Raw genomic sequence first — 12,987 nt, forward strand, 5'->3', positions numbered from 1 at the left:
ACTTTTAGATGACCGGCCTGTATCAAAAATTATTACTGTATCAACATACCAGAAAAATATGATTTCTTTAAGAATTACTACCTTGGAAATAGAGATTATAGTGTCTTTACCTTACTGTTTCTTGACATTTCATGCCTCTTTTTGGCTGCATGTATAAAGTACTGTTGCCTTTTTTCCTTACATATCTGACCAGGCCCAATGTTGATATTGCCTCTTCTCAGAACTTCTGTGGCTCACAGACAGTTCTGTGCAACTGCTTTTGTTGTGAAACTTTTGCTGTTTCTCACTTCCTGGTTTATCCACGCCTGTATAACTTGTCTCTGTTCTTGTTAGGTTTCCACACATGCTTCACAATTTCAGAACTACCTAGCAGTTCCTCCCCCAGACCTGTCTGTGCTTTCCTCAGGTCTGAGGGACCTGTCAGTAAGTCATGGTTCTGGGGGCAATTGAAGTGTCAGCTGCCTAATCTTATACCCTATTATTGTTAAATAAGTTCAAAAACCCATGATCTATCATCTTGTGTCTTTGTTCCATCTTCTGCCACTTAGTGGCAACATAAATGACAAAGAAGAAGCTGTGTTATCTCTCAGAATAATAATAGACTAGAACAAGTATTTCTGAAACTGTTCCCCCTATTGTACTAAAAGACCATAGGATCATTCAGTAAAATGTCTAAAATTACTTTTGTGAGCATTCAGAAGGTATTTCTGGGTTTTTAAGGTATGGTTCAGGGCCTTTTCATACTTGCTTATGATTGCATCTTGTGGTTAAACATTTGCCAGAGTTGTTTTAAAAAGTATTCATCTTTCTATTAATGTATGACTCATATTAATCATATGAGTTGTAATAGTGGTTCTAAATTGTTAGTCCTGTTGTATAATACAAACATTATGGTGCTACAGTGTACTATGTTGCAACCTGCTGGTACAGATAAGGAAATTTGAGTGGAATATCTTGGCAGTAGGAACTGCCATCAGATGTGGCAACGATAGCTGAAGAATCCAAGGTGAAATGTAGCTATATCTCTCAGGACAGTTTTTTAGTCTTGTTTTTAGAGCAGTCAAGTTACTTCTAGCTCCCAGAGAAGTCAAGGATATGACTGAGATTTCTTGTATGCTTTCTGCAATTGATACTGACAGTAGACACAAGCATCCGGACAATAAGATAAATTTGGATTGATGTCTTTGTGTAACTGGGTTATTTTTGCAAAGATTTATCAGTAAAACCTCGAGTTTACAATCTTGTAAACTGTATCTGATGCTCTTGAAATGTATGTGCATGTATATGAAAATACAAACCACAGGTGCTTAGTGTAATGTTGATTACATTTTCTTATTCTGCAACTTGTGTAAACAATACAGTTTGAGTACCTCCTAGTCAACTGGAAAAAGATCCTCTTGTGTTCCTCTAAGGCTTGCTTATTTTTAGATATTTTGAAACATTTGATTATTTGCCTATGGTACATTATCGGCTTTTGTAAACACTTCAAATATCTTTGTTTCATCTTTCAATTATGTTGCAATCCCAGTAAGCTAAATAGTAAAAAAGTTTTCTTGGTATTCTCTGTATTTCCATTAGAATCCATTACCTCAGCCTTATGCAAAATGATACTTCGGTGGCTATGCAGCATAATAAATCTGTATACTTGGAAAATATTAAAGTAAAACATAGGTCTTGTGATATATGTTATTTCTTATTTCTTTTATTGCTATCCATATAACTCTCTATGCTGCTATTTTATTACTGCACTGAGTGATGTCCTTTCCTGTTCACAGCTGTATGTACTTTCGGGTTTGCTTTTCTTTGAAAAGAACCTAATTTTTCTGAAGTTTATAACACTACATTTCTGTAAAATGCCAAAGGCTGCAAGGAAGTAATGGAATACACTGTGAGTCATGCTGAGAGGTGGATACTTTCCAGCACTCTTCTATTGTAATCAATTAGTAAATATGCAGTCTGTCAGTTTTTAACATTTGAAAATCTGATGCACTCCTAGAATTCATATTCAGTATTTGATACATACAGCAAGCATACCTTCCTATCATAAATTAGTGTTAACCTTCCTGTGCTATAAAGGTAGAAACATGCTGAACAAATAAGACCAATCAGATAATGATTTTGTCCTAAGCACCTCTAGGACAGTATATAGAAAGAAATTCCTCGGCCAAAAAATCTGTCCCATCATTATCTAAGGGAGTGGAAGCAATGAGCAAACATCACATTGTGCTGTTAGCAGCAAGGTACAGCTTTTTCTTTGAACAAAGTTGATTGTTCTTCCTTTGTTTGGAAGCATAAATAAGCGATCTGCTCCGAGACCTTAAAGGGTATTGGAGAAACTATTGGTGAAAATATAAGAAACTTCTAAAAGGGAAGTAGATATGTATTAATATTTTCCAGAAATAATCAAAATGCAAGGTATTTGTTTAATATCTAAGGCACTATTGGTTCAAATCTTTTGTAAGGTTCAAATTCTAGGTTGTAACTGCTTTACTTATAAACCAGCTACCTGTGTTTTTCAGAGCAATATAAGCAATCTACTGTTAAATGTTAGCTAACAGTCCTGGGTTTAGCAGTAGCAGTCAGTTTTTCTCCTTCTTAGCTGGTGCAGCGCTGTGTTTTGACTTTCAGCCTGGGAACAGAGCTGATAATACTGATGTTTACTCTTTGTGAATCTCATTCTCTGCCAGGGAGGAGGGGAAGCTGGGAGGAAGCAGAGACAGGACACCTAACCCGAACTAGCCAAAGAGGTATTCCATACCACAGCACGTCATGCCTGGGGGAGATAACTGGGAGTTACCTGGAAGGGCTCATTCTCTTCTGGGTCAGGCTCATTTCGGCGGGTGGCATCATATTCGTTTCCCTTGTTATTTCCCTTATCATTATTATTGGTGGTAGCAGCAGTGGTTTGTGTTATACCTTAGTTACTGGGCTGTTCTTATCTCAACCCGTGGGAGTTACATTCTTTCAATTCTCCTCCCCATCCCTCTGGGAGCAGGGGGGTGGGGTGGGGGTGAGAGAGACTGTGTGGTTGGGTTTAAACCACTACACTAACCCATGAAGCCTCCTGAAATCTGAGGGTGCTTTGATCCAGGAAAAAAAAAGAATCTCAAGAAAAATTATTACTTAATTGATTAATATTACCGAAAAGATTGTGACTACCCTGCTTTGGTGAGATGGGAGGGAGTAAGGTGCCAGCACTGAAAAATGTGAATAGTTAATCTCAGTCAGGTTTTACTGCATTTTAATTCCTGTGAAATTACACTGTTTTGCCCCACCTTTCATGAGACAATTTATCCCTGTAGTAGAAATGTGAAGTTCACTTCTTCTTCAGCATGACAGGATTTGAAGCCACAGATAATGCAGCCCACAGCCCTAACCCTCAAATTATGTGAGAGACTGGATAGGATGATCTGTTTCTCCACTTGAAACAGAAGTACGGACATGCTACCCTGAATGCAAAGAGAATAGGCAGGAAGGAGGCAAAATATATACTAAATTACTAGAGTACTTAATTGTGAGTTGCTTGGGTTTTCCTTGAGTTTTATTTATTCTAACCCATTGATTGCCTACTTTGAAAGTATAAGCAGTCCCAGAGGTGTGCATTACAGTCTGAAAGTGTGTTCAGGATGATGCAAGGTAATGGTGGTTGTGTTGCGTTGGTTCATATTGAGCTTGTGTGATAAATAAAATACAGTTACGTGTGCAGTTACCTGAGGAGCCTTATTTACAAACTCCTTTCCATTACTCATTCCTGTCTTATCTGCTTGTTACAGGAATCTGTATCTTAGCGGTCCTTTGAATAATAAGAAATCTTGAAACAACACTTCTGTTTCTGCCTCATGGTTAGTCAGAAGTAGATTCTCAGTCAAGGGAGACAGTTGCTTTTTAAGGAAATACTTGTGATATTGCTTTCTTAATCTTAGCTTTTTCGGGGGTTCCCTCGTTATTTCAAAACCTGGGACAGTTAAACACGAGTATAGTCCCTGAAATTAGTGAATTGCACAGAATAAATAACATATTAATTGCTAATTTTATGCTGAAAATTGAACTGTGATGGATAGCAGCTGACAAGCTTTTAAAGTAGCAGAAGTAGGAAACAGCAGATGGGTTATTTGAGGAGTGCAAGTGTGTTATTTTAATGTTAAAAAAAGGAAAGACATATGGTAACAGGTTTGAAGACAAATGAAGACTAAGTTCACAGTTTAAACATTTACATTTGTTGAAGTGTGATGGAAATTTTTTTTCTTCCAAGAATATTTCACAGAAGCATCAGACCAGTATGTCATTCCTCTGAAGACTATTAAATCCTTTCCTTCCTGACCCTCAAAGGCTCTTTTGAGCTACAGTAGATTTCCCAGAATTGCAGAAGCTTTTAACATCCCTCTCAGTTCATTGATTAACAAACTTGTTTCCTTCTGGGAGTTGTCTGGGTAAGCATAACAGAAGAGCTGGTTGGTGTGTGCAATGTATGATAATACATACACTGATGTTTTGTGAGACAGGGGTGTATTTATCAATTACAGGGAATAGACTAAGCTATTTTATTTTCCCTAGGTCTGTTTTAGTTGCGCTACAGTGTGTGGTGCTGGTTAAACTTGCACTTTTTTACTTTGTTCCCTGATAGAGTACTGGGAATTACTTGAGGAAAGGAAAGTAATATATGATTGGACAAGAAGTAGTGATCTGCTAAGCTTGTCAAAATTGTGTCTTTCAGCTTGGTGTATACATTCTTCTCAACATTTGACAACATGCTTTTTCAAATCTATTCCATTTTGATCCTGTCTGTCTTGGGAATTAAATGAATTTGTTCTCAGAAATGATTTTTCTGTAAGTCAGGAAAGACAGTGTAAGTTGCTTGTGCTTTTACTTTTCATTATAGGCTTGTCCTTTCCCCCTGCCCCCCTTTTGTTGTTATGTGCTTTTACTGAATGGTCCATTAAAAAAGTCATTGTTGCTAGGTAGATACTACTTTATGTAACAAATTGGTACTTGGCCTCAGGGTCTTATCCTTGAATTGTTTCCTAGGCTGTAGATTCTTTTAAACTTAATTGAAAGAGTTCCAGTTAAACTCTACCGTAAAAAAAAAATTCTACAAAAACTGACAGGACAGACTGCTGCTTTTCCTTGCAAAGAAACAATGTTATTGCTTTGTGAAAAAATATATGGGGAATAATAAATCAAAGGGTGCAGTGGGGCCCATCCAGTGCACACCAGGGATACCTATTCATAGTTTCCACAAAATTGTGTTCTTTTGGGGCTTTAGGGCTGCTTTTGTTTCATCTTTGCTGGAGAGTCTGGCATCAAATAGAAATCTGAAATGCCTATTTTTACTTCATTTATGTTACTATATGTATATATGTCTATGATTAATATTGGCACTATAAAAATCTGTCACTTTTCCTGGATCCCTTGAAACAGGTTTCACATCTTTTGGGTACCTTTAATGTTTGTTTGAGAAACAGCTATTTTTTAAATTAAGTTTTTAAATTAAAGACTGTTTTAATTAAGTTATTTTACTGGAGTTTAAAAAAAAAAAAGGATTTGGTTACTTGGCCTCTGTTGCCTGTGTTGGGCATCCAGTGATTCTGTCAATTGGATTTCCTGAAGGAACTGAATTGGTAGAAGTAGCTGGAAAAAAAGTAACCCAAGTGGATATTGTTGATGGTTGTGTTTGGTAACCTCTTCTCATTAATTGTGTCTTGTTGGCTTGCAAATGCAGCTTGGATAATTGAGTCATTCCTGACTGTTGACACGTTGAATAAAAATGAGAAGCAGATGTGATTAATTAGGAAAGAGGAAACTGGCTTCAGGATAGGGCAGAAATTGATTGGGTAGCAGTATCACAGAAATTTAAAAGAAGTCACTGGGAAACAAAATTAATTTGGTCAGTTGTGCAAGAAGTTATTTCAAGTAACTTAAAATTAGTTTTTCATGTTTTGTAGTGAATGAGTTATATACATATGCTTTTTTTCCCTGAATACTCAAAATGGACGGTATGAAGGTTCACTTTGCAATTGCAGCAGACACTTCTTTGAATTTCTTTCTGTATTTTGATTGTCATGGTGATAGAGGCAAAGCACCTAAAATCACTGAATGTGTAAGTAAATCTTTTATAAAATCATATGTGTTTCATAGCCTGTCTAGTTTCTTGTCATTCCTCTTGTAGCTTGAATTTTTACGATTGTGTCATTTTGTATTTTGATGATCATGCAGATGTTTTGGAGTTGACTAGTGTGAAGCCATAAGCTTTCTACAGCAAGCATTAAAGCTTTAATGAACAGTCAGAGCTGGATGCCCAGATTAATAATTTGAATTTACTTTAGTTTTTCTATTAATACAGGTTTAGCTAAAGCATACCTTCCATAAGACATTACTCTTGGTAAGAACACATAAGAAACTGGAAAAACTTGCAGGATATGTGGTAGCTTGTTTCAGTGTTTCTGTTGCAGTCAGAATCATAGAATAGTTAGGGCTGGAAAGGACACCAATATCATCCAGCTCCAACCCCCCTGCCTTGGGCAGGGACACCTCACACTAAACCATATCACCCAAGGCTCTGTCCAACCTGGCCTTGAACACTGCCAGGAATGGAGCATTCACAGCTTCCTTGGGCAACCCATTCCAGTGCCTCACCACCCTAACAGTAAAGAACTTCTTCCTAATATCCAAACTAAACTTCTCCTTTTTAAGTTTTAACCCTTTACCCCTTGTCCTATCACTACACTTCCTAATGAAGAGTCCCTCCCCAGCCATCTGTACAGGGGCCCTTCAGATACTGGAAGGCTGCTATGAGTTCTCCATGCAGCCTTCTCTTCTCCAGGCTGAACAGACCCAACTTTCTCAGCCTGTCTTCATGCAGGAGGTGCTCCAGTCCCCTGATCATCCTCGTGGGCTTGTTCCAACAGTTCCATGTCCTTTTTATGTTGAGAACACCAGAACTGCACACAATGCTCTAAGTGAGATCTCACAAGAGCAGAGAGCAGTCTTAAGATACTGCATTTTTGTTCTTAATTTCAATTTATTCATTATTTGTGTCCAGCCACTGTTTTTAAAATTTTTCTTTACTAAGCACACTGTAATACTGGTGACTTCATACTCTGATGGTAGCTTCCATAATCAGGTCACCTCCTAATGTCCTTTCTCATAAGAACATCACCATACTTGCTGACAGTAGGGCATATTCTCTGGCCTTTCAGTTATCTGTTGCCCTGTAGAACTATAGCCTGTTTTCATCACATGTAAGCAAAATTAAGTAAAAAATAATAATAAAAATAAAAAAAACTGCACAAAATATTTCAGTATCCACAGAATCACCTGCACTGTGTCTGTCAGAAAGGATTGTGTTAATTATTTTGAGCGTATTTGCTTCACTGGGGACTTATATTCAACTGTTTGCTGACATTCTTATTTGCTTCTTGGTCAGTTATTTCTATGATTTATTTCCACATTGGAGTGCAAAGACTGTATTTGTTCCTATAACTATGTGCTGGGGTTTTTAAAAGAAATCCAGCTTGAAAGCTATTAAGCCATGCTTCTGAGCAAATTGTTTGGAAATGTTCTTACTGGGCTGTTGCAAGGATCTTTTCATTAGGAGAGTATATTATGCATAAGTTAGAGTCCTGTTGGACTCAAGGGGATTTCCCAAGGGAAAGGTCTTAAGGTGGTCTGCACTACCTCCTTTTAAAAGAAGCTGCAAACTTGCATACAATAAACTTGTCAAATTCTGGACTCTGAATGACGTAAATGCTCAGAACTCTAGGATTTTGTCTTAATTTTAATCTTTTTCTTCTAAACTATTTATTTTTGAGTAATTACAAGACTGTCAGAAAGGCAGTCATGTAATGTACAGTGTGTACTAAGAGAAACCTAATTTGCTAAGGTTTGGCTTCCTCCTGCTTCCTTGTTTCTTTTATGTTTCTTGTAACAGTCATCGGAAGTTTTTCCTGTATATGTAATTGTTGAGTACAAGAAGTGAGTTGCTAATGTTCTGTTTAGGTAAGGTGAACAGATTTAGATTATTTTAAATCATCAATATCAAATAATATTTGTTCAACTTTATTTTATGCATTCTGTGTACTGCTTTCCCACTTTAATTACTCTGTGGGGTCTGCCAGTTAACCTGAGTTAATTTACCCAAGCAATTGATGCTATGACAATTTGTTACAGAAATGAGATGCAACTGTATGAAGTATGCATGTGAATGTAAGTTTTACATCAACACCATTATTTTTTTCCCTTAAATTCAGATTATTGGACTAGATGATCTTTTGAGGTCCCTTCCAACCCTTGGGATTCTGTGACTGTATGAAAAGAAGCCTCTGTTGTCTGTAGAAAGAAAAGATTCTTTTCAGACTTCAATCTCTTTCTATCTGTAGTGTTACATTCTGTGTCACCCTTTCTGTGACTTTTTTTTGTTGGGTTTTTTTTTATATACAGGGTCATTGCATAACTGGTTACTCTAGGATTTCTCATGTCCGGTATTTAGACTTGGTGAGGTTTTTTGTGATTCTTTTTTTCTTAAGTGTAGTGCCTAGGTTTAAAAGCAGAAAACTTCTTTTGAATTTTCCAAACAATCCATGATTTAAAGTTGTGGAATATGCAAATAGGCACTTAAATGTGAAACCAAAATGAAATACTATATAACTCTACGCAGAGCTGGTATTTGTGGTCTTTTATGTTCTAATAAATTATGTTCCACAAATTAGTGTGTGGAACAGATATCCAGCTATGGCTGATCCAAGCTGGCATGCTCATATGGTGCACAGTAACATGCAAAAATTGCTTACTTGATCCGAAATGCAAAGCAGCCAGTTAAAAAATTTCACCTAAGGTGAGCAATGACTGAAGTTCATTGAAAGAACGAAGAGTTCACTGAAATAACTAAGAGTTCTCAGTAGTGTTCACTAGTAGTGATACTTGTCTCATAGCAGAACTTGGTCTTCACTACTTTGAATTTTTGCTTAATTCTACCAAATAGAAATTTCTTTAATAACTTAAACTAGAATTGGACAAATTCATTTCTGTTGATGTTCGGACATTAGACTTTTGCTGTGGAAGGGAATTGGTGGTTGTAGCATCATCACGGAAGTGACACTTCACTCAGAGAAGTAGCAGTATATGTACTGATAGAAATAAAACAATGATTTAACTGAGTTTGATAGTAAATGAGACAGTGACGTAATGAAGTTCTTTGGTAAAGTATACTTGCTTATTTACTGCAGAGGACAGGATCAGACAAACTGTCAGGAGACCTGGTTGAAATCATGAGGCTCAGAAAGGAATTCCTTGCTTTCTAAGCTCCTCAGAGAAGGTGTGGCTGGATAGTGACTTAGTGTCCAGACTTGTTTAGTGGTTTATTTATGATGGATTATATGTATGCAGTCAGTCCTTTCTATCACTTAGCTATATTTTCGAAGTTTAACATGCTGTAAATCACTATCTGTTATGGCAAGGATTCTCTCAGCCTCAAGGAGTAACCTTGAGAGGTGTCCCCTACTCAAGGGGACATCCTGGTGTGCAGCCTGCTGCAATGCAGGAGAATATAATGGGCCCTGGGCTATCCACTAGTTACGGAGTAAGATGATTGACTTATAGTCACGTTTGCATACCAGCCATACTCTTGGGTTGTGACATGCTCAACTAGCCCTTAGCTGTTGAGCAAGATTTATGGCCTTTAAGCCAGATGCCACCATCAGGACCACCACTGGTAGTTGTTGCTCTAGCAGAAAAGGCGGCAGGGAGAGCACACCATCACAAGCATCTGGGGATTTTATTTCAAAATGTGAAACAGGCTGACTGAAAGTAAGATCTCCAGTTTTATTTTGGAGATTCACAAATTCTTAACCATGCTACAAATTACACTGGTCTGCTGATAGGGAAAGCTTTAGATCATGATTTAATGCATTAGTTTGTACTGATTAGGAAATAGAGCACTGGCAAGAATCTAGGAAGTAACAAGACTCCCTTATTACAGCTGTCCTATCTGTAATACTTTTCATGAACTTATCAGCTGTATCTTAGGAACAGTTAGGTGATTTGCTCTACCTCTTCTGCAGTCTATCCAAAACAAGCTGTGAGGAAGCAGTCTTTTTTACAACTTTATTTATCATCTTAAGATCTAATTTCCACCTTTAATGTTTTAATAGTCTGTATGGCCTTTATATGTACTCTTTTTTTGTGGAAACATTATCATCTAGATAAATTGTTCTTTTCCCTTCATGGTGCTTGTGTCATCTGTATTTATAAATAGAATTTTTACCTCCTCTTGGCTGCAGTCTCCAGTCACCCTTGCAGCTTTTTTCTGCACCTGCTCCAATTTGAAATTTCTCATGTGTGTGTGTTTCTAACTGTTATAACAAAAATTGTGTATAATGTTCCAGATGTGGTCTCACTGAGGTATTGTACAATGGTATTGTCTCTTTCTCCTTCTTCTCCAGTGAATGCATTCCAGAATTGCATCTGGCCACTTCATAGCTGTCTTACCTTGATGAATCTAGCTTTTAGCAGCTCTGGTTTAGAATAACTGTTACAAACAACCTTTGTAACATCTTATTAAACTTGAACTTGAACTATAACCCACTTTTTTCCATTTCCATGTTCTCTAGTAGTCCTTTCACTTTTTGTATGTAATTTTTGTATTATTTTTTGCGTGTTAAGATTTTTTTTGCATGTTAAGATAAATTCATCTCTGCCTTTCTTCTTAAAAAAATGTAACATAGTGAAATAGTTGCTATTCCTCAGTCATTACAGAAGTGATATTTTCTTTTAAATTTTTACTTTTGAAAGGACAATCTTATGTGTCACTTTTTGTAATTCTGAGAAGTGGATTATTTTTGACAGCATGAACTTTAATAATTGTTAAAGTGTTCCTATTTTCCATTCATCATTGTTTTCATATCTGAGAAAACAGATAAGGATTTTGGTGGAGGTTTGAGGTTCATTCCTTAGTATCCTTAACCTTCATCTCATCCCTGTCTAGTATACACTGAGCAACGGATCATTAAACGTTTTAGCATCTTTGTGTTAAATGCTGGCTTCTGCTGTATCTCAGATGGCTTTGCTACCCTCTGTTTCCAGATTATTTGTCTGTAGGCCACTGAAATTCAAAGACCTAGTTATAAACCCATTGGGGATTTTTCAGTCTTTGTTTAAATAAAAATCCAGCAATATACGGATTAGGTTACAAGCAGCTGTTTTACAATGTCCTCCTTAGTTAGTGAGAACAGTCTTGAAGTAATGGAGTAATTTGCTGCTTTGGTAGCTATTTCATAAATTTATCAGCTATTAGCTCCAAGAATCACTAGACTTTCCACACAAGAGTTTGATTTGTTCTCCATTTTGTGTCTGGGTAATTAGTCTCCTAAAATGATACAATTCACTTTATTTTTATCTAATGTTAAAGATCTGCATCCATCTTGAACAAATGCCCCACTATTATAATGTCTATAAGAGAACCTGTTTTATCTAATTCCCTTTCCCAAAGGATCTGACACAAACAGATTTCTGTTCTTGTTATTTCTTAAATTTATTCCAGTTAGACATATTGCTGATACACATTGTTCTACTCTTCATTTCTATTTTGAATATTGTCTGTTCCTCAGTACTTGCATGCTTAGTCATGGGTGCTGTTCCATTGTGCTGTGGTTAGTTTCATGTTTTGTTCTGTGCTGTGTGCCAGTAATTTAAACCTGTGAATGACAAAACCAGATAATTCATGATACTTATAAAATGTACAGCTTCATTTTCATAATCCTCTTTTTTTTATCCTTTCTACAACATTTTTAATAGTGTATTAAAAATGAGTGTGAAAATAGCCCTTGAGTTTAAAAGTCTCTGTATCCATAATGCAGATTGTATTTCAGAGGAGTTGTTTCCATGGATGCTTAATGCTAACCATTCAGAAAATGCTTTTTCAGATGATCTGCCTCATTGTTTCTAAACCTCTCCTGATAATACTTGTCCCTGAGCTGCCTGTTTATCTAGATAGCTATCAACCTGTACCTCCAGCCATAGTTCAGGGAAAATCAGAAGAAATAAGTTAATTTGGGAGACCTGCTTGTCACATGGTGTTCCTCCTGCCCATTATCTTCTCCCTTTTTCATCCCTTCCTTCTCTCATTTCTCAAGTAAATGTTTAGTTAGCAGGTTTTCATTTTGTGAATGAACATCCTATCTCAGTTTTCTGAAGTGTTTTAGTTATTTTGTGATTTATGATAAGAATAGTTGTAAGATTAGGCAAACTGCTCTGTGTGGCTTTATAAATGCAACCTTTTCTGTTCAAAAGTTTATTGTTGATAATCCTACACCAGTGTACTTTTTGCCCATTAGATACAATTGCCCAGCCTTTCTTTATTAGAATTGGAAATATTCTTCAATTATATTTTATTGTTTATATTTTGAGGAAAAGTGCAACCATCCAGTCCCCTTGACTGCTGTAATGCATATGAAATAGGGGTGATGTTGCATGTGTACCAAGTGTATCCAAAAGCATCAAATTCTGATGTGCTGCTTTAATTCTTAGAAGTATATTTGTCTTCTGCTATCTTGCCCATTAATCCTGCACTAGCAGCCCAGGTTTCTACATTTTTGTTGCACAGGGTCCTGCTAATTCATACACGTGTTTAAGTCATTTCATGACAATCAAATCCCATCCCTTTCTATCTCCCACTTGATTTTTCTTCTAGCTCTTTCATCCTGAATCTTAGTGATTTACTGCCCGTGTGCTTTCTCTCTGCTACAAGATTCCTGAAAGACTTAAATGCTTAAAGTTTGTTAATGTAAATTCAGTTGATCTATAAACTGTACCTAATAAAGTATATATTATGATTATCTTCTTCCTAGAATAATTTGTAAATTCAGTGCTTCTGAATGTATTATGTTCCATAACTTTTGTGGTGCTTTATTACCACAAATTTAAAAAAATTGAACTTCTATAGGCTCTTCAAACTGTAGAAAGTACTGTCGTCTTTTTACATATAGAGAAATGGGA

At 36.5% G+C, this 12,987-nt stretch overlaps 1 protein-coding gene across 2 annotated transcripts in view; it reads left to right on the plus strand.

Moving 5' to 3' along the window:
• TTC7B (tetratricopeptide repeat domain 7B) overlaps positions 1-12,987 on the plus strand; it is a 139,073-nt gene that overhangs the window by 71,807 nt on the left and 54,279 nt on the right. The window lies entirely within an intron of this gene.

This window comes from Melopsittacus undulatus, chromosome 4 (genome assembly GCF_012275295.1).
Source record: "Melopsittacus undulatus isolate bMelUnd1 chromosome 4, bMelUnd1.mat.Z, whole genome shotgun sequence".
Lineage (NCBI taxonomy): Eukaryota > Metazoa > Chordata > Aves > Psittaciformes > Psittaculidae > Melopsittacus > Melopsittacus undulatus.